This window comes from Cydia amplana, chromosome Z, assembly GCF_948474715.1.
Source record: "Cydia amplana chromosome Z, ilCydAmpl1.1, whole genome shotgun sequence".
Classification (NCBI taxonomy): Eukaryota; Metazoa; Arthropoda; class Insecta; order Lepidoptera; family Tortricidae; genus Cydia; species Cydia amplana.
The window spans coordinates 14498819-14526607 of NC_086096.1; the positions used below are offsets into that span (position 1 = coordinate 14498819).

Below are 27789 nucleotides of genomic sequence, written 5' to 3' on the forward strand. Positions count from 1 at the left end.
ATAAAGACATAATTTTTAGAAAAAGCTTTAGGAAAACTCACTCTTGAGCTTAAAACGATTAAGTCCTTATCATATTATGTTAGATTTTTAGTACAGACCCCAAATCAGTGAAAATGTGTCTTAGCCAACTAAATTTGTCTCTGGGAAAAGTACGATATCCCTAAAAATTGTACGTACATTTCGCATTTTTCTGAAGGAACGGAATTCATAAATTGGGTTATTATTATTTTTTCAGATTATTTGATTGCATTGACATATCACCAAGATAGATAGAACATTTAAGTTACCAGAAGAAAAGCATTTGTGTTCTTTTATACAGTGTGGAAAAAGTAGGTTCGATTCCCGGGCGCGACTAAGCGAATTTAAAAAAAAAAACAACGTGTTGCATTCCGGGAGTGCCGACAGAAGTGAAAACTCAATGACTAGTCCAAAATGTCTGCAGCACTATGTATAAATGACCCATCCTCCTTTCTATTGAAAACTTTTGGTTCCGAAATTGCTGGTCAGTGAGCTTGTTTAAAATTCGAAATTCAAATTTATAGCGTTAATTGTTTAAAATTCGAATAGAAATTGTAAAGTTACCTTGCAGACCTCGCATCTAAATATATTTGGTCATGATATTTTGAGTTTTATTCACCAGTACTAGAGTTCACTTTTATTAGCGATTTCATCAAGATGTAGCTTTATTGAATTATATTTGAGTGATATAAAGTTATAATACTGTGAGATCCTCGTATTTCAGCCCGTACAAGATTATAACCTTTTTCATGTAATGTCATTGAGTTTTTCTTTATTGATTTAAATGCCATCTAAACCTTACGGTCACATGATCGCCTTACACTGTCTCGAGTTTATCATTTTTTCCCCACCTCAAAAAGTGCCTAGCGCCGCTAAAGAAGTTTTCACTTCAAAAATCTTTGAATGCAGTTGTTTCTTTAAAAAACAATAATGTTTCATTTAAGTAAAATGAGCAAACTTAAGGTTTTAAGGCACTTTCCCTCCAGGGCCCATAATTTTTTTCCACCCGGTAGTAGACAACTATTTTTTTCGACTAAATGAAGTTTTATTAGATAAATCGTTGATCACATGGTTCGTTTCACACATCACATCAAATCGTTTGTCATCACAATCAAAATTTGTCAAAAGTAATGAAATTTATGCCAAAAAAACATAAATAAAACATATAAATTCAACACATTTTTTTAATAAAAATCTTTCTCGATGATATAAAAAAGAACATCGACAAATTATGTTCAAAGAATTAATATCAAAACAGATGTCATAATTAGGATTGGCTACTTTAAGAAAGGGACAGAGAGATTTAATCCTCTCGCTCTGCACGTTTTTCTCATTCCTCCTTGTCAAGCCAAAATAAACTATAAAATGATAGTAACACAGTACATTGTAATATTCACTTTTTCCACGGTATCATGTCATTGTAAATTACTTATGTGAAATTGTAGTGGCGTGCGACTTTCAAACCGGAGGTCACGGGTTCGAACCCCGGCCCGTGCAAGTGAGTTTTTGTAAGTAGGGACTTTTTTTAGTGGTACTTAAATATAATAACTTTTCGTATTATTGAAATAAAATATTTTATTCAAACAAACTTAATAATATAATAATTAAAACGAATAATATCAATTAGTTTATAATATTTATTCAATTATTTTAAATTATTTGAGCATGAAACATACTAGATTTATTTTTATCATTACAATAGAAAAAAAGCAAAAAATATATTCTTATAGATATTTTATTTTCAAACAAAAATAAAGCAAAAAGTTACGGTTAGATTCTGATGGCTATATACCAAACAGCTACCGATACATTTCAATATCTGTCGAAATTTCCTAACCCGTTGTAACTGACAAAGAGTATAGATTTCGACGTAGCATGACGTAGCTAAGCAAACACGCACACATGCGTAACATATAGGCCTGTAAGAAGGCACCATCATAGGTTTACCTCCGATTCCGTTACTACTCAATGGAGTTACGACTCAACGTTTATTGGATATTAAAATTTTACGTAATTCGGAGCGCTGCGCGAAGTGACATAGGTCTTACCTCTTTGAGGCACGACGGCCATCTAACATTACTGGCATAAAGGATGCATTTATGACTTTGACGCATGACAGAAAGAGAAACCGAACTGCGTAAAATGGGCGTTTGCTGTTGAATTCATGAAATCAAAAATCGATAATAAATCCATCGGTAAAGGATAATAAGTTAATATTTAGTTCTTTGAAAGTTAAGACGAGATGAAAACCTTTGCTGTAAGGTGGATTGTGCTGGATATGGATGTGTTTTCTAGTTGCACGAAACTAAAACCGAAAAATGAACACGTAAGTTTGGATTTATTTTCTATCGAGAAAATTTTAAGCATTCGTGTTTCGACTACTACGAAATCACTTATCATATAGTCAAGAAACATATATCCGAAAATCACTACTGTTTGTTTCCGGGGCTAGCCACTGCCACGTTTCTAAGATCCTGTTATTTTTCGATGCACGGCCTTAACTAGATTTGTTTATTACCTGATTTCTCAAAAGCGGGTGGGCCAATTTAACTTTATTTTGTTTGAAACTCAAACTGTGATGTCAGGATTTTGAAGAAATTGAGAAAACAAATATTTATAATTTTGGTGAAGTAACGGACGAAAACCATAAAATTGTAGTTTTATTTGTTTGGTAATCGGTTTTTTTATTTAGTTACTTATTATAATAACAAATAACAGAAGATATATTTGTTTGGTCTCGTATGAATCGAGTTGCGTGCATCTCTTGACTTTCGCGGCGAATTCTTTCCCACTCAGTACTCTCACTGCATTTAAACGTTCACACTTAAACAATAGCATTAGTACCTACCGACTACTATAGTAACATACACATACCTACATAATTTTAGAATAGTTTGTATTTAGTTATTATCCCATTATTTAGTTAGTATCCCATCAAAAACATTACATATAAAAAGGTGCAAGTCTCGCAACGCTTTTACTACAAAAAAGTTTTGAGATGTAATGTGAAACCAAGTCGGTTATGTTAATCAGTGCCAGGGGGTGTTAAAACCGTATCAATAAGATATCTTTAATTTGTAATACGTATAATGACATGGCCATCGCACGGCTACATAATAATGACAAAAGGATCATCGTCACCTATTAAAAATAATTCTAATTGAACATAACGCTAGCGCTAATTGCAGTTTGAGCATTACACATATTTACGAGTACGGTACGAGTAAAGCATTATGTGCGATTGCCAAGTCATTATATGTATTACAAATTAAAGATATCTTATTGATACGGTTTTAACACCCCCTGGCACTGATTAACATAACCGACTTGGTTTCACATTACATCTCAAAACTTTTTTGTAGTAAAAGCGTTGCGAGACTTGCACCTTTTTACATGTAATGTTTTTGATGGGATCTCATCTCTTTTTGTAGGCAGTCCTTCTTTTCGGGTACTCATACCCATACTATGTATACACATATCATAACTAAACATATCTTCATTTATACTCACATCGTACACATCGTGATCGTAGTGTACCTTTACTTTACCTATTATTAGTAGGAACTGCAACAGTAACTTTGTAATATCATATATTTATATGGGATTACAAAATTACTTATGCAGTTCTTAGATCTTTAAAACGTGACTGATATTGCAATATTTTTAGGTTTTCCCTTTATGTGGCCATTAAACCCTAACTCTGTACCAAATTTCAGCTCTCTGAGTTTATGGGAAGTACTAGTTCTATTCTGATGATCATGAGTGAGTGATTGAGTGTCATAAATGCGAAACTTTGCTTTCGCTTAACTTCGGAACTAAATGACCTACAGACTTGGAATTTTAGATTTTAAGTATGTGATTATAGCTTACTGGATGACGAAAATTTCTGCGTTCTGGTCTTATCCAGAGGTTCTCAAATAGGGGCCTGAAAATGCGGCGAAATGGTTCCAGTAAAGGATGGTACGGCAGTGTTTGCTTCGCGCTCGACTTGGCGGGGGCACTGCCGTGCCCCCAGATTTAGTTTAATTGTAATTTTAAGTTGTTTTTATTTATTGATTTTTGTCATGTTTTTGTACCTTAATATATATGGATAAATATAGCTTTCTCATGACATAATTATAGACGTTAATAGTGGAAATTGTAAACGTTGCTTTCGATCGTACGTATACCTCGTATTTTCTCAATCTGACTAGTTATTAAGTAGTTACACAGGGCAGGGCAAGTACACCATTGCTTTTGGTACTAAATATCAACATCAGGTTCCAATCGATTTTTATCTTATGTCAAACTGAATGTAAAAAATACTCTACTTAGCAGAGCACACTGTACACGTCTCATTTTGAATTTGAATGTGATTTCTAGTATGCGTATACTAATTAACGATGTGGAATAAGGCCAAGGGCCTAAGTTATGAAAGTGTGTTGTGTTTTCTTATGCCAACATGTCAGTCAAGATGAAGTAGCGAAAAATACTCGTAAAAGACTATTCATTCATTCATTCATTAACTGTAACTTAACGTCGCAATTATTGAAATTAATCTAGCGCACCTGTCAGTTACAATAATAGGACTTTCAACTATTTCAAATATTTTATTTTTCTACTCATCGACTGCAAGACTTAAGACTTCGTATACCAAAGTGAAATCGCATACTTTTTTCACTATGGGACCCCAACTCAACTATAATATTCATTTCGATACTGTTTAGGCAACTATAATATTCATTTCGATACTGTTTAGGCAACTATAATATTCATTTCGATACAGTTTAGTCAACTATAATGAAATTGCCCAATCGAAAGCGCGGAGCAAGTACCAGGGCCTCATGAATTACGAGAAGGTGTCGTTGACCAACCGGCCGGGGGCGCGGGGCGCGGGGGCCGGGTCGCGTACGAGTATAAAGGTATCGCGGCTGCTCGCGCATCTTAGCTGTATACTTTTGGTATGGTATACAATAGTGATATAATCAAGCTTTTCAATCTCGTACCTTCCTTACACGGTACTTGACTGAAAAGCTCTCCATTATATCACGATTGTATAAAATACTATTTACCAATCCATTATGTTCTTATTTACACACGTTGTTTTTTTTAAACTCCGTTAACTTGGGGGTATGGCTAGGTACATTTAAGTATATTGATGGCATAGTTTTATGGCGAACAGCTATTTAGCTGATGAGCATATGTCGCGTTTTCACAGAGAAAAGATCTAGGTATTACCATATTACCAGCAAATTTCATCGAGATCGTTTGAGCCGTTTCCGTGATCCCCGAAATATATATCTAAATATACAAGAATTGCTCCTTTAAAGGTATAAGATATCATGGCATATTATTAAAATGTGCAATAAAATAACAATGAGCAATTTGGTGAACAGTTAAGTATAATTAGGTCCCAGAGAGAGCACTTCGACTTACACGATGACAGACAGGCGTGATAAATCTCAAGGAGATTTCATTTCAAAACTCCCGACCTTCAAATATCACATATATTTTAGTACCTAAACTTTTACTATCGACACAGAGAACGATATATAAATAGGTAGTTATTACAAGATATTATATACCCATTTATATTTTATTTTAAGCCTAAATAACCAGAACTATTATTTATATTTATTTATTGATTATGATTTTCCGATGAAGGGCTGCGCCACCTGGATTATTTATATATTGTAAAGTCTTCTTGTTGTCTTGCGGCAGCGTATAATTTTCCTAATAGAGCCTCTAACAGTGACCCCTCTGGCTACATGTTGGCAACTTTGAACAAGGTACTATATTATCGGGTGCAACACACTACTATTTCCTATTTTATTTATTTCTTAGTTGCAACTTACATCAGAATTTAATTTATCCATTTTAATACCTATGTTGGTAAGTTATTCGCGTTAAAGTGTGCTTTGAGAGGCGGCTTGAGCCCTGTTCATTAAATCTTGTACTTAATTCAAGCGGAGCTTTTAATAAACGGAATTAAGAAAACTTCCGCTTGTATTTTAGTCCGGTGGCAGACTGCATGAAACCCTACCTGATAAAAAAAAATAGAAAATACCACTCTTGGTGACTTTTGGTAATTTCAACTGCTCTTGGTCGGCCGCGGCTTACTTGGCAAATTTTGCGCAAATCGCAAAAAAGTGGTACCTACAAAATTCATCAAAATAAACCTCAGCGGAAAATAGAATGAAACTTGTATGGTAGGATAGCTGCTTTTAAGGATAGTCGGCCAAATCCTGTGTTGGCAGGTTCCTGTGTCCGACCAAATTTGTGGTAGCACGTGACAGCTACAATTTACCTTGTCGGAAAATATAATGCATAAAGAAACCGATTATAATAGTTAAATTAAACATGTTGACGAGGACGTATGTCTTGGTCGGCATCACCTTATCAGCCTGGCAGTTTTTGCAGTCCGATCAAATTCATAAAAAATATAGTTTCGCAGTTGCCACAGCTTATTTTTCAACATCATTGACACCCATTTTTCTTATAACTAAAATGACTTAAGTATTGCATGTACATGCCTTTAGCATATGTAAGGCCATAACTTCAATTCGAATGTAAAACCTTTCAAATTACTTATTAGTCGCAATTTTTTGCTCCATTTGAACACATTAAATACGTTCACTCGTAACAATTAACGTAAAATTGTTTGACGCAATTAGGCGGTTATCGGAAAGCGGACCCTGGCAAAGGCCGGGATAACGCTAGGTAGAAGAAGAAGGCGGTCATCGCACTGGCGCTGCTACCGGAAACCGCATCAGTGTAATTGATTTATTTATCTAATACCTTTAAACGAGCAATTCTTGTTTATTTATTTATTTATTTATTTATTTATATATATATATATATATATATATATAACGGAACGGATCTCGGAAACGGCTCTAACGATTTCGATGAAATTTGGTATATAGGGGTTTTCGGGGGCGAAAAATCGATCTAGCTAGGTCTTATCTCTGGGAAAACGCGCATTTCCGAGTTATTATATGTTTTCCGAGCGAAGCTCGGTCACCCAGATATTTCAATTTTAATTCGTGCAACAATACCTTACCTACCTCACCTATATTATAAACTAAATATGAATAAGTTTTTGGCAAAAATTTCATTTTTGGTACAAGCTTTTATCGCTGACTGTACTTTTCTTACGACAGACAACTAATACTCATCGAGACAATTCTAAAAACCCCCTAACACAATTAGGTTGCGTTTTTTCATCACAGACTTCCTATGGCCACCTCCTGTCTCCATCATCAGATCAGCTCGATGGTACCATAATATTGCATTGTCATCCGATTTATACATGCATGCAAAATTTCAGCTCAATCGGAAACCGGGAAGTGGATCAAATTTAACTTGCAAGATTTGATTACAGACCGACAAACAGACAACGGTCAGGTGAAATTAAATAAAAGCTTGTAAAATTGAATATAACTAATAATAGTAGATTGTACAACAAGGGCATAAATTGACCCATTTTCATCCGAGGCAATTTTTTGGCCACCAAAATGGTAGACGAGGGTAAAAATGGACATTTATACCCTTGTTGTACACTCTGCTTTTCACTTCGATTGCGAGGAAAATAAAACACATTTTTCACGGCAATTTACACCACGAAATTGTCGTAAACCGAAAGAACATAATACATAACCAATTCCCGCCAACTAACTTTTTAATAATTTTTTTTTAATTTTCAACATGTGATCAGAGTTTCAGACGCTTGGTTTTCTGCTAAGTCAAACATTTCGGAGCATTTTTGAACGATAATCGACTCCTATTTTATGTGATTTACTAAATTTAATGACAGTAAATACGGATTTCTAATAAATTGCAGCAATAATAAAATAATATAAGTTTTGTCATCTACACAATTTTATTGCTCAGTAAAATTGTGCAATATGTTTTAACTGTTTGGCTGTTGAGACCTATTACCTTAGTCTTAGAAGAAAATTTTACTTTTATGCTCTAGAGCATAAAATGCGATTTTATGCTCTAGAGCATAAAATGCGATTTTATGCTCTAGAGCATAAAAGTAATGCGTCTACGCACGACATAAAGGTGCACTTTTTGAGCATGAGAAGTGAAAACGATATTTAGGCGACAAAACGCCTGATAGTGCCTAGATACAACGAAAGTTTGACGTGCGAGTACATGTGCCTGATAAAAAAGTATAGCGACTAAGTATGATCTTTTGAAATTATGTACACGTAGTTTAATCTAATTAGCATCTGACGATGTGGTTACTTCCCGAAAGGTACTTAGGTTCATGAAGAATTTATTGATTGAATCCTAGTGATATTATTACCAAATCAAATCACACATCGACCTTCAATGGTCGTTTTCTAGACCTACCAATGACCGGTTCGTGTAGGCAGTAATTGTTTATTACAGATAATTCTGTTATTACTATAGTTCCATTGTTTTTCGTTGATCGGTTCAGATACTACAGTACTGCCGGCGCGTGGCCTCGGCCGCGCGAGATAGATTCGATAACGAGGATTGTTGAATTCGCGTTAGCGCTATCGCCCGCCCACCCATTGAAGGAAGGTTATTTTTAGGGTTCCGTAGACAACTAGGAACCGTTATACTTTCGCCATGTCAGTCTGACTGTATGTCTATCTGTCAGAGGCTTTGCGCCGTGGTCGGTAATTTTTTGTACAGTATGGGGTACAAGACCTATGTTTCAAAACGAATAGGGGTCTTCAACCAAATGTTTTTGATTAAGTGAATATTTCCGAAAATATATGTGATGAAAAGGGATTTTATTGTCGATGGCGCTTACGCCATTATTAACGATGCTCCGATATAAATACAGGGTGGCCAAATAAGAGGTATACACTTTATTTTTGAAATTTTATTCTATAAATATAAAAAATATTAAGTATTCCTTGTTAAATATAATATGTAGGGTCAGCAATTACACATGGAAAATAATGTCAGACAAATGTCCACCTCTAGCAGCATGGCAGATGCGAACCCTTTTCATCGCGTTTTACATCACTTTTTCACACATTTATGACGTTATCTCAGCGACAGTGTTTCGAATATTTTGTTTTAATTGCTGAAGGTTCGTTGGCCTATTAGCATAGACACGTCCCTTTAGATAGTCCCACAGAAAAAAGTCAGGAGCTGTTAAATCAGGCGATCTTGGCAGCCAGTAAATCTCACCGTTTCTCGAAATTAATCGACCGGGAAACGTTATTTTTAATGTTTCTATTGTTTTTAATGATTAAAACACGTTGTTCCGTCGTAAAACGCTCCATAATAAATTTGCCGTATCTACACAAACTAATTTTCATGCAATAACTGTCATATTTACCGCCAAAATAAAATGGCGGCAAAAAAAAGTTGTATACCTCTAAGTTGGCCACCCTGTACAATGCCGCGCGACGCTGTGCGGCGTAAGCGCCATCGACAATAAGGTCCCTTTTCATAGTTAATTCCCCATATATTCGAATATCAAAACAGGTCGCATAATACAGATGAACAGATGTCTATCACAATTAAAAAAAATTAACTATGACCAACTTTTCATTGGTGGCAATATACAATTTACAGATTGTAATGAGGTACAGTCACCACACGGGATTGTTACGTCATTTAAGGTCCTAGCTAAATTCGTTGTTCCATACGTACGCTATGGAATGTCCAATTTATATAGAACCCTAAATGGCGTGACAATCGCGGAGCGTGATCGTACGTCCCACAACCTAAAAGGGAAAAATCAATGGTTATAAAGAACGTATTAATAATCGCGTTGTGGCGTTAGACTGCATGATTGGCTCAATTCGTGTGCGTGACTCTGACACCGTTGTACTTACTGGCTCCATTCTTATTGCCCGTAAGGCCTTAAATGTAATATGTCAATGAAAATTATGAAATCTTAGGAAAACAATAGTTTTTCCTTGGAGTTATAAATTTGGCGACTCGGTGAAGTATGATCTAATCGCGAGGCTGATTACAGCCTAGTCCCGGTTATCACGTTTACGTTACAATTGACGATTGAGTAAATCACCGTCTCGCCGTTCACCGCCGCTGCTCGGCAATACTCTATTGTTAACTTCACCAGTGTTTCTGCACTCTTATGTCGGTCTTTTTATTGTTGACTTATTACGCCTATGTTTCCCGTGTGGTAATATCTGAGTGAATCAACTTTTAGAACTACTGATTTCGTGTTCCTAGACTTCCTAGCAAAAAAAAAACCGATTATTCAAAAACCATGTTGATTTTTTTACTTTTTTGTTTACGCGGCCATTATTAGACACGTAAATATTTAATTAACACAATAAATTAACAACTTGATGAGATAAAAGTTAATTTTGTAAGTAACGCAGTAGAAAAAGGCAAAAATGGTATGTCCCTTATTTTTAAATGGGAGTTAAAAAAAAATCTCCTGCGTTACCGTACAAAATGTAACTTTTATCTGACCAAGTTGTTAATTTTAATGTGGTCTTAAATACTTACGGATCTTATAACGCCCGTGTTAACAGAAAAGTAAAAATATCGACATGGTTTTTGAAAAATCTGTTTTTCTTTGGTAGGGAGTCTAGTGACACGAAATTAAGTGTTCTAAAAGTGGATTGACCCATCTGAGAGTAATATTAATAATGATAACATTTTGTTACAGATGTAGTGATGACTAACTTCCTCATAGGTGATGTGAAAAACAGTATGTGTCACATCAGTCACATGGTAGAAAAATTATTTCTACCTTGGGCGTTAACACTTGAATCCCTCAGCTCAGGATTCTATTTTAGAATCCCTCGCTACGCTCTGGATTCAATTATAAAAGCCTTCGCTTCATTCAGGATTCAATGTACGCCCTCGCCGTAAATATGTCATTTAGCTCTCTTGTCACACAATCTACTATTTCTATTTATCAAAACGAAATTTCGAACTGATTAATTAATAACAATAAAGGGCATTCCTGTCAAAGTGTCATTGTTGAAAAAACCTTTACAAAACTCCTAAAATAAGTGCATACTATTTATATAAGTGTATTTTCGCCTTGGCTGTCGACTTTTCTTAAGAATAAGGTATCTACTTAAACGGCTCAACATGGCTTGACGTAATCGACAAATGCATTAGCGAACCAGTCGAACAATTCATAATACACAGATACGCGTTATGTACCTTACCGCGATCACTTGCAGCCATAGAAGGTAGCATCCTATAGAAGTGGTCTACGCGTGCCTCCGTGAGGGACAAAACATACGCAATTAGACGCTATGATTAGTCGAATTTATTTGTTATGGTGGGCAACAAATAAATTCGACCAATCATCATACTAATTTACGGTGGGGAATAAAAACAAAAGTGAGACTGTGACAAGGACAAACAATAATAGCGCTTTCGCTGCTACTCCTACTGAAAGCTACATAAGTCTATCCCGTTCTGTCAGTTATCCCCACCACTCATGCCCAATCCAGTTTAATACTAGATTCATGCTTGCAGCTGTCCAGTGTGGCTACCACCAGTTTGGCACTGACATGAACGCTATCGAGAACGTAACTTCCTTTCTATGCATCTCGCTCGTACTCGCTTCTTAAGGCCGTGCATCGAAAAATAACAGGATCTTAGAAAGGTGGCAGTGGCTAGCCCCGGAAACAAACAGTAGTGATTTTCGGATATATGTTTCTTGACTATATGATAAGAGATTTCGTAGTAGTCGAAACACGAATGCTTAAAATTTTCTCGATAGAAAATAAATCCAAACTTACGTGTTCATTTTTCGGTTTTAGCTTCGTGCAACTAGAAAACACATCCATATCCAGCACAACCCACCTTACAGCAAAGGTTTTCATCTCGTCTTAACTTTCAAAGAACTAAATATTAACTTATTATCCTTTACCGATGGATTTATTATCGATTTTTGATTTTATGAATTCAACAGCAAACGCCCATTTTACGCAGTTCGGTTTCTCTTTCTGTCATGCGTCAAAGTCATAAATGCATCCTTTATGCCAGTAATGTTAGATGGCCGTCGTGCCTCAAAGAGGTAAGACCTATGTCACTTCGCGCAGCGCTCCGAATTACGTAAAATTTAAATATCCAATAAACGTTGAGTCGTAACTCCATTGAGTAGTAACGGAATCGGAGGTAAACCTATGATGGTGCCTTCTTACAGGCCTATACGTTACGCATGTGTGCGTGTTTGCTAGGCTACGTCATGCTACGTCGAAATCTATACTCTTTGTCAGTTACAACGGGTTAGGAAATTTCGACAGATATTGAAATGTATCGGTAGCTGTTTGGTATTTAGCCATCAGAATCTAACCGTAACTTTTTGCTTTATTTTTGTTTGAAAATAAAATATCTATAAGAATATATGTTTTGCTTTTTTTCTATTGTAATGATAAAAATAAATCTAGTATGTTTCATGCTCAAATAATTTAAAATAATTGAATCAATATTAAAAACTAATTGATATTATTCGTTTTAATTATTATATTATTAAGTTTGTTTGAATAAAATATTTTATTTCAATAATACGAAAAGTTATTATATTTAAGTACCACTAAAAAAAGGTCCCTACTTACAAAAACTCACTTGCACGGGCCGGGGTTCGAACCCGTGACCTCCGGTTTGAAAGTCGCACGCCACTACAATTTCACATAAGTAATTTACAATGACATGATACCGTGGAAAAAGTGAATATTACAATGTACTGTGTTACTATCATTTTATAGTTTATTTTGGCTTGACAAGGAGGAATGAGAAAAACGTGCAGAGCGAGAGGATTAAATCTCTCTGTCCCTTTCTTAAAGTAGCCAATCCTAATTATGACATCTGTTTTGATATTAATTCTTTGAACATAATTTGTCGATGTTCTTTTTTATATCATCGAGAAAGATTTTTATTAAAAAAATGTGTTGAATTTATATGTTTTATTTATGTTTTTTTGGCATAAATTTCATTACTTTTGACAAATTTTGATTGTGATGACAAACGATTTGATGTGATGTGTGAAACGAACCATGTGATCAACGATTTATCTAATAAAACTTCATTTAGTCGAAAAAAATAGTTGTCTACTACCGGGTGGAAAAAAATTATGGGCCCTGGAGGGAAAGTGCCTTAAAACCTTAAGTTTGCTCATTTTACTTAAATGAAACATTATTGTTTTTTAAAGAAACAACTGCATTCAAAGATTTTTGAAGTGAAAACTTCTTTAGCGGCGCTAGGCACTTTTTGAGGTGGGGAAAAAAATGATAAACTCGAGACAGCTTAAGGCGACCAGGTTTAGATGGCATTTAAATCAATAAAGAAAAACTCAATGACATTACATGAAAAAGGTTATAATCTTGTACGGACTGAAATACGAGGATCTCACAGTATTATAACTTTATATCACTCAAATATAATTCAATAAAGCTACATCTTGATGAAATCGCTAATAAAAGTGAACTCTAGTACTGGTGAATAAAACTCAAAATATCATGACCAAATATATTTAGATGCGAGGTCTGCAAGGTAACTTTACAATTTCTATTCGAATTTTAAACAATTAACGCTATAAATTTGAATTTCGAATTTTAAACAAGCTCACTGACCAGCAATTTCGGAACCAAAAGTTTTCAATAGAAAGGAGGATGGGTCAATTATACATAGTGCTGCAGACATTTTGGACTAGTCATTGAGTTTTCACTTCTGTCGGCACTCCCGGAATGCAACACGTTGTTTTTTTTAAATTCGCTTAGTCGCGCCTGGGAATCGAACCTACTTTTTCCACACTGTATAAAAGAACACAAATGCTTTTCTTCTGGTAACTTAAATGTTCTATCTATCTTGGTGATATGTCAATGCAATCAAATAATCTGAAAAAATAATAATAACCCAATTTATGAATTCCGTTCCTTGAGAAAAATGCGAAATGTACGTACAATTTTTAGGGATATCGTACTTTTCCCAGGGACAAATTTAGTTGGCTAAGAGACATTTTCACTGATTTGGGGTCTGTACTAAAAATCTAACATAATATGATAAGGACTTAATCGTTTTAAGCTCAAGAGTGAGTTTTCCTAAAGCTTTTTCTAAAAATGATGTCTTTATTAACGTTAGGAGTGCACTGCAGCATGTCAAATGTATGCCAAAATGTCAAGGGAGAGAACAATAAATTAAGTTTAAATTCCACTTCCACTCATCAGCAAAGTGATATAAGTATATCAGCAGTTTAAAGTTATTTTAGATTACAAAATTAGCGCATCAAAAAAATCAAAGTGCATAGAAAAAAAGTCTCCTGAGTCATAATAAAATTGATGTCTCTTGGGTCACCAGAAAAGTCACCAGGGAGAACGATGACCCAAATCACATTTAAAAGAAAATGTAAATTTTGTGTACTACCTACGAACATTTTTCAAAAAACTATGTTTTTATAACATATTAGACCCAGGATAGATCTAATACCTCTTTTCGTACCCCGGATAAAATGGTCGGCGACTAAAAAAGTAACTGAAACCTTACGTTATTAGGTTCACGATGCCGCGTTGTACCCTTGCCTTCGTTGCGATATGTTTGGTAAGTCAGGAGACTTAAAAAATGAGCCATGATTTTGGGACATATTAACAAATATTTTTTTGAATAGGTATATATTAATTTTAGCGGACTTTAATAATTTACCAGTTAAATTAGATGTAAATACCTTTTTAGTTAATCGTTAATATGATATATTAGTAGCAGTAAAACACTTTATTGTACAAAAAGACACATAAAACATGAAAAAACACACATCCTTCGCATATGGTAGAATATATTTTTCACACTTATAAGTAAAAACTAAAATCGATACGCGATTGGGATACGCTCTTTTTGTATGGGATACAAAAAAAAATTCTCCTGGGTCACCAAGAAAAATCGACATATTAAAATAATTCAGTTCGTTTTTAAGTTCTAGTCAGATTGACTTTTTGGTTATTTGAGATAAATTACAATAACGCTTAGATTTGAAAAACATAATTTTCTATTTTGTTGCGATCGACCCGGGTAATAAAAATACGGCGAATTTGAACTTTTGTTTGTTGTCGTTGTAAAATGTATTAAAAAATAATGTAGGCACCCCTGACAATTGAAATTCAAAATTATCCAGAAAAAGCGGCCAAGTGCGAGTCGGACTCGCCCATGAAGGGTTCCGTATTTAGGGGATTTATGACGTATTAAAAAAAAACTACTTACTAGATCTTGTTCAAACCAATTTTCGGTGGAAGTTTGCATGGTAATGTACATCATATATTTTTTTTAGTTTTATCATTCTCTTATTTTAGAAGTTACAGGGGGGGGGGACACATTTTACCACTTTGGAAGTGTCTCTCGCGCAAACTATTCAGTTTAGAAAAAAATGATGTTAGAAACCTCAATATCATTTTTGAAGACCTATCCATAGATACCCCACACGTATGGGTTTGATGAAAAAAATGAGTTTCAGTTCTAAGTATGGGGAACCCCCAAAAAAATTTTTTTTTTCTATTTTTGTGTGAAAATCTTAATGCGGTTCACAGAATACATCTACTTACCAAGTTTCAACAGTATAGTTCTTATAGTTTCGGAAAAAAGTGGCTGTGACATACGGACGGACAGACGGACAGACAGACAGACAGACATGACGAATCTATAAGGGTTCCGTTTTTTGCCATTTGGCTACGGAACCCTAAAAATGAGTGTTTCAAAAAGGCACCCTGTATTCATTACATACCTAAATAATCTCTTATTCAATAAAACATATAATTACTAAACACTGATTTATTTCAAATAAATGCAAATCGATCGGATAAAAGATATTAATACCTACCTATACAACAATGAATACGAGTACAGTCAGCTGCAATAATATGTTACACACCGAAGGCCGTTTTGCGGTAGATCATGTTAGATCTTATTTGTAGAGCCATAAGAGCGTGTCACATATTTTTGCGGCCGTCGAAGAGTAACATTTTATTGCAGGTGACTGTACCTATGAAAAATTCGAGGGTTAAAAAGCATTTCAACCAAAGCATTTATAATAATAACGACTATGGACGCCTGCAACCCCAGGGGTATTGTAACCCCATAACAATAAGGTTGAAATTTGCATTTAGTGACCGCAAAGTCAGGTGAGCGTAATCAAGTAAATCTGTTTTCATCATATTTTATCAAAAATAATCTCTTTTCTGTTCTTGTGCTATTTTCTTATTATCAATACTCTTAACTTATATGCTATATACGCTGCTGCTTCTATGCTGTTAACATCTTCCAAAACAACAATAAATATTCAGGTTTATTAATTAATTATTTTATTGTTTGCTATTATGAACAAGTAACAACGCCATCTGTTTCAATTTTTTCCGAATTTAAGTTTCTGGCCGACCGCAGCGACCGCGTATAATGGTAGTTAACTTCTGTAACGTTAGATGGTGCTAAAAGGTCACACAAACTTCACGTGCGGCGCGAAGCGTTTCCATGTGTGCGTGTTAGCGGGGAGGGAAGAACTAACGGGCGTGGTTTACGAAGCGCCAGACGCGGCTGCAGTAGGCCCTTAATGCGAGCGAGATGTATATAATGTAAATTACGGAGACGTTAGCGTATCTGTCAATTTTTACACTGTCAGTGATCATGGTACGGGTACAGGGTTATGGTTGATTGTACCGAACCTATTTGTTTAACGTAGACCGGAGCCCGTACCATGAGTCACTGACAGTGTCAAAAGTCAAAACTGACATATACGCTATCGAGAACGTAATTTACTTTCTATATATCTCGTTTGCACTTATATGCGAGTACGAGCGAGATGTATAGAAAGTAAATTACGTTCTCGACGGCGTTTATGTCAGTGCCAAACTGATGGAAGCCGTACGGGTGTGGCCTGTAATACGAGTAAAAAATTAAAGTATAAGCTGTACTCCTCAAACTGATCAACATTTGTTTAGCGACTTTTAAAAAATAACTTGAATTTATATTTTTAGCTCACTTTAAAGTTTATTTTAAGACGCAATGTATATTATATTTCCATTTATATAAACAATGCGCAGCCTAAAGCGTTGATAGGACCTTGAATTTCATCATTCCTTGTATATTGTAGAGCTCTACTAAGAAACCGCTTAACCTCGGGTTAGTGGGATGGTACAAGTGGCCCTTAGGGGTTGAAAATGGGATTGTGAAATTTTAACGACTTTTACGCGAACGAAGTCACGAGCGTAGCTAGTTTCTTCATAATATATAACATAATAAAGTAATCGTTGCGCGTAAGACCTGGAGGCCCATTTTTGAAATTCGACCACTGGATTTCGTGTATTTCGTTCAGTAATATCTCCACTACTAGGCATGTAAATTCTACTAATAGAATTGAAAACGAGTGGTCAATACCACTAGATTCCCAATTTATATCGCTCGTATTTCAAAAATCAGCATTTCGCCGTTTTCCACCGATTTTCGAGTGACGAAATCGAGCGATTGAAATTCAAAAATCGGCCCCCAGTGCTATGCTAATGCCTTTAGGTTCGCATTCACGAATTATCGTTACTGTGATATAAGCCCACAGCATCAACGTAAATTAAAAAAAAAAACTAGTATCGTTTATAAAACGTGTTGTTTTCCACAAAATTAACACAACCAGAATAAATATGTCTAAAGTATGAACTAGTGAATACCGTTGCATGAATAATGGAGCTGCATGAATAGCTGCAACAATTATATTAATATTAATACGATCGAACTTGTACACTATTACACCGCATTGAAAAATAAATAGTTTAATATTTTACACGCGATTAACGTCACTTAACGATTCCCTGTTCCCCTTCAGATCTTACAATCTTTTAAAATATATTATTGTTCTTACTTATTATGTCTGATTAATACAAATGACAGTTATTTACAAGATAATTAACACACAACTAATTATTTAAAATTATAAAAAAAGCAACAACGGTTGCACTCCGGAAGTGCCGATAGAAGTGAAAACCAGGCGCGGCTCGCCTTAAGGAGCGCTTGTGCGGTGCACTCCCATAAATAATCAAAATGAAATTATGGTACCTATTTAATATATTACTATTTAAGATCTATCGTAAAAAACTCAGTACCAATTAAATAATAAACTTTATTCATTATAAGTTTATAGACAGCTCACCACTACCTACACGGCGTACTCCTATAATTTCATAGAAATCAAAGGTAACGCGCGAGCGGAGCGCTTTGGATTGCGCTCCTATGGAAAAAGATTTAGTACATTCGATCAATAGGAAATTCAATAAGAGCGAAAGAGAAGAATCGCCATAGCTACGCACGTGAAACAAAAGATTTTCTATGAGGGAAGAGGCAAAATCGGTGCGGCGCTCCAAGCCCGGTTGATCTGCGCGCGCATCCCGCGCGCCATGTTGATGTTGTTTCTAAACAGAACTTAGCCAATTCTGCCAATTTTAAAGTATGTGCGGGAATGCAATTTTGGCTTTTTTTCATTCTAAATAATGAAACAAGAGTTTAAACAGTTAAAGAACATAATTTGTTTGTTGTCAGGTGTTTAAAAGTTAATGAATTTAACGTGAGAATGTGAAAAAGTTAACAAAATACAAAATAGACTTGAGTTAAATTATGCACGACCTCGAACTTTCGTAGCAATGTTAGTCAAAAACAAAAACTTATATATTTTTTAAATCAGATCAATATGCAAAAACACCGTGGTTGTGTTGTGTGAATGTGATAAAAGTAACTAGCTTATTTTGTTTTTCGTGTTAACTATATGTTTTGTGTTTGGCGCGGGCGCGGTCAACGGCAGTGCGGTGAGTTTGTTTGGACCGAAACAGGTGTGTTAACAATTTAGCACATCTTTCCATAAAATTTAAATAAAAACATTATATCCATTTGTAAAATGAACTGCAGTTGGCGTCTATCGGTCGTCAAGATATTCGTAATACCGAAAACCTATGAGAGAGTTCAATGACCGGGTGGACGGAAACCGACATCTAGGTACTTTGAGACGGTTAATTGAATGTGTAGGTTTAGTTTTTGTTTTCTATTGTGAGTGAACACCCATAATACATAGCTACCAGCCGCTACTGGTGAAAACTCACCTCACTATGTTACCGACGCCCGGTAACACGATACATACGTTTAGCGGAGGTATTCTATTTATTTATTATATATTATTATCATTCCCAAATAAGATCACACTTTTTCATTGACATGTTTATTTACATACTGCCATGACAACGTCAAATTATTTGAACATAGGTAGAGTCTTGAAAACGAGTCCGCAACATAAATGTCAAATAACATTGAGTTTTTCTTTATTGATTTAAATGCCATTTAAATTATGAGTGGCCACCTTACGGGGCTTACGGTCACGTGATCGCCTTACGCACCTTACGGTCACGTGATCGCCTTACGCTGTCTCGAGTTTATCATTTTCCCCACCTCAAAAAGTGCCCAGCGCCGCTAAAGAAGTTTTCACTTCAAAAATATATATTTGTAACTCCTCCTCCAGAGGGGTTACCGCGAAAACCGAAGTTCGCAAATTGAGGGCATTTTTCTCTGTCACTCTAATTACGCCTTCATTGGAGTAAAAGAGAAAGATCCCCGCAATTTGCGAAATTCGGTTTTTGCGGTAGCCCCTCTGGAGGATGATTTGATGCACTAGTGGATGCATTTCATAATGTGTTGTACCTATTTATGTTGTATATTTGTCTCGACACTTTAGAAAAATCCTCCTGGAATACACTTTAGAAATAGCGGAACTAGAGTATACTTAAAAGTATAAGTACTTACTGAAGTTAATGTTCCATGTTACAAGGAATATGTAAACAGGTAAATATGTAAGTACAGTCAGCTGCAGAGAGAGGTGACCCCCATGCATACAATTTCAGTCTATGCACGGGGGGTCACATCTCTCTAGGCTTGTGTCGGTCGCGAACTAAGAACTGTTAAGAATGAAATCCCGAGAAGGACCGAAAGGAACTGAATCTTTTTGCGCGCTCTTAATCGGTCTTTAGGTCCTTTAGTTCAGTGGGATTGGAGAGCGCTTGACTGAGTGAAACAGAATACGGCCGGAACGAAACGGTTCACAATATCGCTGGCACAAGTGCGAACGAGATGAAAAAATCATGTGACACGCCAAATCCCGAAAATTTTGAGGGGAAATCAAATATTTTTCTATTATATTTTAATTTTAACGTGTTTTAATGTTTAATATCGACCTAGTACTGTACAAATTGAATTATATTTAGTTACCAAAGATTGGGACAAAATCAAGTGTAAAACCGATTCCTATTCATTCCCGGCGCTCAACAAGTTCAACGACCGAACTGAACTAAAGGAACTAAAAGTGCGAACTAGTTCGTTCGACCGATTGACCGAGAGCGGAGCGCTCTCTGTAGTGAACGAGCAGGCACAAACCTACATATCTCTGCATCTGACTGTACGTAACATACCGATCTATCAAAATGTTCTTACAATCTACATTTAAGTTTTTTTAAGCTGGTTTTTGGAGAGAGGTTATTTTTAGTATTCCGTACAAAACTTTAATCAAGGATCACTTCGGTCTTGCAAATAAATCAGAGGGCCTACCGCGAACCACGTTCGACGTGTTGCCTCCCTGTCACACATACGTACGAATTTACAAGTGCGACAGAGAGGCAACACGTCGAAAGTAGTTCGCGGTAGGCCCTCAGTAATAGGTATGCGTTTTTATAACCAAATACATACATACAACAAATAATTTTCCTATATTATTTCGAGTAATTTCGACCATTGAAAATAAGCAGCGTAATTTAAATAAGAAACAAACGTGAATCAAGTAAAATAAGAAATTGGGTCAGTGGACTAGTTGGCCAAGTTGAACAAAGATTTAAAGCCGAAGACCCGCAACTTGAACATTAAATCTGTCTACGATATACCTACCTACTACCTATTGCATAAAATTGAGACTCGTCGACTAACCTTGATAAAAGTCACTTATTTAATAACAGACAGCTATTTTTACGTTACATACGAATAGCCACACATTTGACGTGCCCCTCCCCCGCAAACATCGGCAGACTGTTTTTGTACATAAAATTACAGACAAGGCGACTCCGGTTTTTAAATAGGTACTCTAAGCATTAAGTCGTTAAATTAGTTATAAACTATACTATTTAATATGGATTAAGTAAGCCGGTAGCCGCAGCACACAATTTAGCAAGCAACAGGATGGGCCTTTACTAGTTAGTGATGCGTAGTGTGTGGCTAGACAGACCAAGTCATAACTTCATAGAAATTTGACGTTTAAAATAACACTGGCACAGTCTAGGCAATGAAAATCGCTGCCAGCTTAGCTTGGTTTAACTCTACGCATTATATCCCTATTAGGTACAAAGTTACGCTGCAGCGCTCGAACTGCCTGCGCTGAGCCGTCGGGAGCTCGGGAGCTCTATTAAATAGTCACCATCAGCACACAGTACCATGACTCTTCAAGCGTTTCTTCCTGATTTAAAAGCATTGATTACATACCTACGCGCGTATTTATACAAAAAATATAATGTTACGCCACCTTAACTGTGGAGCGATTGTATCATAAAATCCATATCGGTTTGGAGGGTACACGCGGCACAAACCGGTATCCTTCGAGTTAAACCATCTTGGTAACACTGTCATAATTAGCTAATAGCACAGTTGCACAATTAAATATCTAGTCTCACTTGCTTGTTTTTGATCCAACTAATAGTTATTACAGCGGGAATGAAATAAAAACATCATAAAAATATATTACGCGCGGTTGTTTTTGAAATGACCAATAGCTAAAATGTTATCCAGCTCGTGAAAAATGGTTTTGTAAATAGGTATTTTAGTGCGCAGTCGTGAGAGAGTAACGTGTGGAATTTAATCGAAGTATGGTACTTATAGCAATGCCTCAACGCGCGCCACCAGCGTTCGATAATTGTAAATATCGGAACTGTAAAATAGTTGACATTGCGCCGGCAGCTTGCAGCGCGGCGCAGATTGCGTGGCTGGGACGCACAAAAAATCTTGGCTCATAACGAGGCACATTCGCTGCGCTGTGGGATCAGCACAGCACCTAATGATTATTGGTACTGCTGTTGCGATTATCTATATTTTAAGCGCGCGGTGGTTTTATGCGATAAATGCAGCGTTGAACGCGTGCGATCAACGGACTGTAGGAAAAATTACATTAGATAATCTAATTACACTAGATTGTTTAGGTACCTACGCGGTAAACGCAGCGGTAACCGCATTGTCATTTTTCATACATTCCGATAACGCATGCGTTCAACGCTGCGGTTATCGCATAAAACAACCGCGCGCTGCAGTAATAGTAAATACATACGTTAGAAGTTATTTAAGAAAATAGCCAGAATATGACCCCTCCCCCCTTTATCTCAAAACTACTGGGTCTAATATTTTGAAAAAAAAAAATACATAAAATAGTTCTTTACCTTCGCCATATCTTTTTATCTATTAATATCAAAGTTACGTTAGGCGACCTGTAACTGATGACATGGGTATAGTCGTAAACTTAATCATATACATATAAAATTATTAATTAGGAAAACTGGTATTAATATTAACTGAATATTTGGCAGTGTTGCCTACAAAAGGAGGTAGACCTAAATAAGTAATTAGCTTATTACGCGAAGACGCATGTGTAAACAGCCCTAATATAAGTGTAGGTATGTGGATGTGCATGTGTGAAATAATTAGTATTTACTATGTACTTACTTTTATCCAAATACGGCGATACACACGGTAACCATCAACCACGGCTAGCAGAAACACGTGCGGCGATCGTTCGCGCACCACGTCAGATTATATGTTAGATAACTGCCATTTGTTTTGACGAACCGCCGACCCGTGAAGGCAATGATCAACTTTGACCTTTCCGAATCTTGCGGTCGACATGCAAATTTAATAATACTTACTCAGAAACAAAATTCATTTTTATGCTATGTGGCAAGGCTGAAATATCTCTAAGTAATCCTTATAAACCCTATTTGGTGGGTACCTATTGCACAGAGTTTCCGTCAAGTGGGGTAACTGGGAACTGAGCGATAACATTAGACAATATAATTTAACTTACTATGAACGAATCTAGCTAGTTTAAAAAAATTACGTAACGCTGGTCGATCCTGATGTAAAAATTACACTGCTGGTTATTTATACATATTCTATTCTACATTAAATTATATATTATATAGGGTAACATATATGGATTGGAGGACAGAAATTTGATGTGCCTTTTAATGAACCTAAAACAAAAGGTACTTAACTCGTATGGTAATGAAACTAATGAAATAGTTTATGTGCGGCACTCACGCGAATTTATATGCCGTTTATCAATGCTAAATATATTGATTCAAAAATCTTGTCTCATATTGCTTCTCACGGCCGTCATGTTGCGTGTACAATGTGGCATTATTTCCACCCAAACTAGAATACAAGGGTCCTCGTGTACCTACTTTTTTTGAAGTGAAAACTTCTTTAGCGGCGCTGGGCTCTTTTTGAGGTGGGGAAAAAATGATAAACTCGAGACAGCGTAAGGCGATCACGTGACTGTAAGGACCGTAAGGACCACATGACCACTCATTTAGATGGCATTTAAATCAATAAAGAAAAACTCAATGACATAATTCAATAAAGCTACATCTTGATGAAATCGCTAATAAAAGTGAACGTGAAAGTACTAGAGTACTGGTGAATAAAACTCAAAATACCATGACCAAATATATTAGATGTGAGGTCTGCAAGGAGGTTACAATTTCTATTCGAATTTTATAGTATTTTATGCAACCGTTGTTTAAGAGGGGTCAAAAAAGGCGAGTGGCGTGAGTAACAATTTGAGGCGAAGCCGAAAATTGTTAATAAAGACGCCACGAGTATTTTTTGACTCAGTTAAACAATGTTGCATACAATACTTTTTCTACGACCAAGCACTTACTTTGAAAAAAAATTGTAAATAAATACAAATATTTTTCATTCAACAAAATTACCCATTATGTTTTATTTTTCTAAGCGCCCTTAAAGTTTTTTTTTTTTTATCTAATTTTTATTGAGGCTTTGAACACTCTAGGTGAACATGTCAGCCTCATGCCCTTGAAGTTGTGAACATACTGGGTAATTTTATCTTTCTTGGCATTAATCTTTTTTTTTTAATTCCATTCAAAGATCTAACGATAGTAAATGTTACCATACTGAATTGGCCTATCTATCAGCGTAGCACACAAAAAAAAAATCAAGCATCTACCGCAATAATTCACGTCACCATAAATAAAAATCTCATCGTACTCGGCGATAGGTGAAAAATTAAAAAAAAATCATAACTCCGAAAATACGAAAAATCGCGGAACATACATGGGGGTGATTCAGATAGCCCTCTAGGTCCTCTACCTCCCAGCTTCAGTATATCACTACTTCTTGGGACACCCTGTATGTAGGTAAACAAACCAAACCCGGCCACCGCGCCCCGCGCCCACGGCCGATTGGTCAGAGACACCTTCTTGTAACTCATGAGGCCCTGGTACTTGCTCTTAGTTATAGTGCGTCAAAGGACTGTCTTATTTCAAACATAGACAGAGATAATCATACTATCTTTGTCTTACACTAGTACTAGCACCCAAAAGAAAAGGATAAAAATAGTTTTATATGTACCTATTTACTGACAAATTGGTTTGACCAACTATAAATTACAATTTTGGATATTTTTTTTCTCGCTTTTGGCCAACCGCGCCCCGCGCCCCACGGCCGGTTGGTCAGCGACACCTTCTTGTAACTCATGAGGCCCTGGTACTTGCTCTTAGTTAAATTACAATTTTGGATAGTTTTTTTCTCGATTTTGGCCACAGTAGCCTATGGAGACTAACAAGCAACGCTAAGCGGTGTTCGTAGTCTATGGATCTTGCTATATTACGGGTGTCACATGCGCGTTTCTGACTTCTGAAGCAATTTTATTGTTTCTACTATAGAACCTAATGAATATTTTGTAAATTGGCAGCAATGCACTTAGTAGTCTTAGTACTCTTAGTACTCATCTGTCAGAGATGACAAATAAAATTAGGTTGGCAACAATGTATTTCATACAATATTTTTTAAGTGGTGATTACACGAAGTGTCGTAAAAGTACCAAAAAGATACTGCGTGTATGCACAAATACTTTTTTGGGGAATAGACTAAAGACTTGTCTTGACAACTATAACATAGGGGTTTAAAGGTGTGTGTACGACCTTTTAAATGACAAATAAAGGTACGGGAGTAGAAAAAACAATTAACGCCACAAATTTGAATTTCGAACAGTGTTGCCAGATGGTCACAAAAGTCACATTTTTCGTGACTTTTCGCCTTCTCGTGTGACATGTGCGTGACTTATGATTTTGGGGCAATTTTTGTGACTTTTGAAGATAGTCGATTTTTGGACAAGTTTAGTTTTGCAATTCGTATTATTTAGGAATGCTCCCAACCAAGCTTACTAAGCCCTTTAAATTTGACACTTTGCACTGACCCTTGACGATACATCAACAATCATGTTTATCACTAGGTCTTATCATAGTCATGGCAAAATGAGATTTGTTACCTTGACGTGACGGTGTTATATAGTTTGATAAGAGTTTTTTTTTTGTGTAATGAATCATTAGTAATGATTCATTTCTTTTAGTCTGTATCTATACTACTCATTGTACTACATCAGTTATTGTGAGATTTTTGAGCGCTCTAAAACCATTAATTTTAGCCGGGGGTAAATTATTTACGCATATACTTTTTTTATTTTCTTTTGATTAAAGATTCGCAGACAGGGAAATCGACACCACACTCGCGTTCGCGCTTTCACACCACGATTCACGCACATAGTCTGGAGGGGGCTTAAACAGTGTAAACTTTAAAAAAATTCTCTCGCACTGACTGACTGTGAGTTGTATCTTGTTAGTAGTTTGTGGACTCATGTGACTGGGTTAAGTTTGGTAGATTAAGGCGTGTCCAGACGAAGACCATCCCCCGCCAATCCGACCAAACTATCCGATCAAACCAGGACGCGCGGACGCAAACACCAATTTGGCCAGTTTTATCAATTTAAATTTTATGGTCATATTTGACCGCTGTTAATTAAAAAATGCCCCTAACCGCGAAAACTAGCGTCACAAATTGGTATTCTTGCGTCCGTACTCCATTATATCGGTACTATCGGTCATAATCGGCGAGCCAAATTGGCGTTTGCGTCCGCACGTCCCGACCCAATCGGACAATTCAATCAGACCGTCGAAAAATTTTCCTCGTCTGGACAGGCCTAAACTATAGTCTGTCAAGCCATTTCATGAAGTAGAAAAAAGCGTCAAATTTAAAAAATTTAGGCGCAAAGGGTCTATCATCCCAAAGAGAATTTAATTTCGCGCCCTCTTCTACTGGCAAAGTTATTTGACTGACTTTATAATAACTTATTATGGTAATTTTTTTTTCGTGTTGAAAACGAAAAAAAAATCAAGAAATAAAAAAAGGAACTTACAATTCATGAAATCGATCACATTTTATAAGGTTAGTAGAATTTTTGTGTAATATATTATTTTCGGAATTTCTTCTATTAAAATCGATTTACCAACCCATACTATAAAAATGTGACTTAAGCAGCAAAAACGTGACTTTTAGGGAAACGAAACGTAACTTATGACTCCAGAGCCCTGGCAACACTGATTTCGAATTTTAAACACCAGCAATTTCGGAACTAAAGTTTTTCAATTGAAAGGAGGATGGGTCAACTAGGTATACATATTAGTGCTGCAGACAGCGTAAGGCCCCATTCGCACGGCAGCTTTTTCAACGCGCGTTAAAAAAGCGTTTGACACAAATGGATACATGTGTATTTATTTTGTCTGAATTATGTCCCTATAGGTACGAGGGGTATTCAAAATATTCTCGGTATGAGAATGAAAACAAACAAGTACGAAAAGTTTGATATTTTTATTTTTCAATATACTCCCCCCCTATGTTCATACACTTAAAAGATCGATCAATTTTTTTTTTTAATCCCTCGTAAAAATATTTTTTATCTTTCGTGTAAAAATGCTCCTCCACTGCCGCCTTCAATGCTTCATCGTCAGAAAATTTATTTCCACGCAGATCCTTTTTAAGATTGGGGAGCAAAAAGAAGTCGCTGAGGGCTAAGTCCGGACTATACGGTGGGTGAGTAACAGTTTTAAACCCACATTCAACAATAGCTGCCTTGGCAATATGAGCAGTATGGACGGGGGCGTTGTCATGCAGAAGCAGAATACCTTTGGTTAACTTTCCTCGCCTCTTTTCTTTAATTACATCCTTTAATTGACGTAGAATGTTAGCGTAGTACTGTCCTGTGATATTTACACCTTTTTCTTTATAATCGATTAGTAATACTCCTTCACAATCTCAAAATATCGTGGCCATGACCTTGCCAGCTGAAGGGATGACCTTGAACTTCTTGGGATGAGCTGAACCCTTAATGTGCCACTGCATGGACTCTTGTTTACCCTCTGGGTCATAATGATGAACCCAGGTTTCATCTCCAGTAACTATTCTTTGCAGCACCTCATCAGGATTTTCACCGCACAGGTCAATAAAATCGGAACAACAAGCTACACGCATGTCTTTTTGAAGCCGAGTCAGCATTCGCGGAACCCATCTTGCACTTACTTTTGACATATTAAGATGGTCATGTATAATATCATGTACGGTACCAATAGAGAGATTGGTTACTTGTGCTATAGATTTTACCTTCACTCGACCATCTTCCAATATAAGTTTTTCCACTTTATCAATATTTTCTTGTGAAGTAGCTACTACAGGCCGGCCAGGTCTAGGGTCATCTTC

At 36.2% G+C, this 27789-nt stretch overlaps 2 protein-coding genes across 2 annotated transcripts in view; both read left to right on the plus strand.

Annotated features, from left to right (window-relative positions):
- The window catches only part of LOC134661184 (peroxiredoxin-6), a 30496-nt gene extending 26048 nt beyond the window's left edge, over nucleotides 1-4448 (plus strand). Inside the window, exon 6 of the mRNA XM_063517149.1 lies at nucleotides 4436-4448. The gene's annotated coding sequence lies outside the window, so the exon portion shown is untranslated. The remainder of the gene's footprint in view (nucleotides 1-4435) is intronic.
- Nucleotides 1-27789, plus strand: part of LOC134661164 (fibrinogen alpha chain) — a 95906-nt gene that overhangs the window by 10572 nt on the left and 57545 nt on the right. The window lies entirely within an intron of this gene.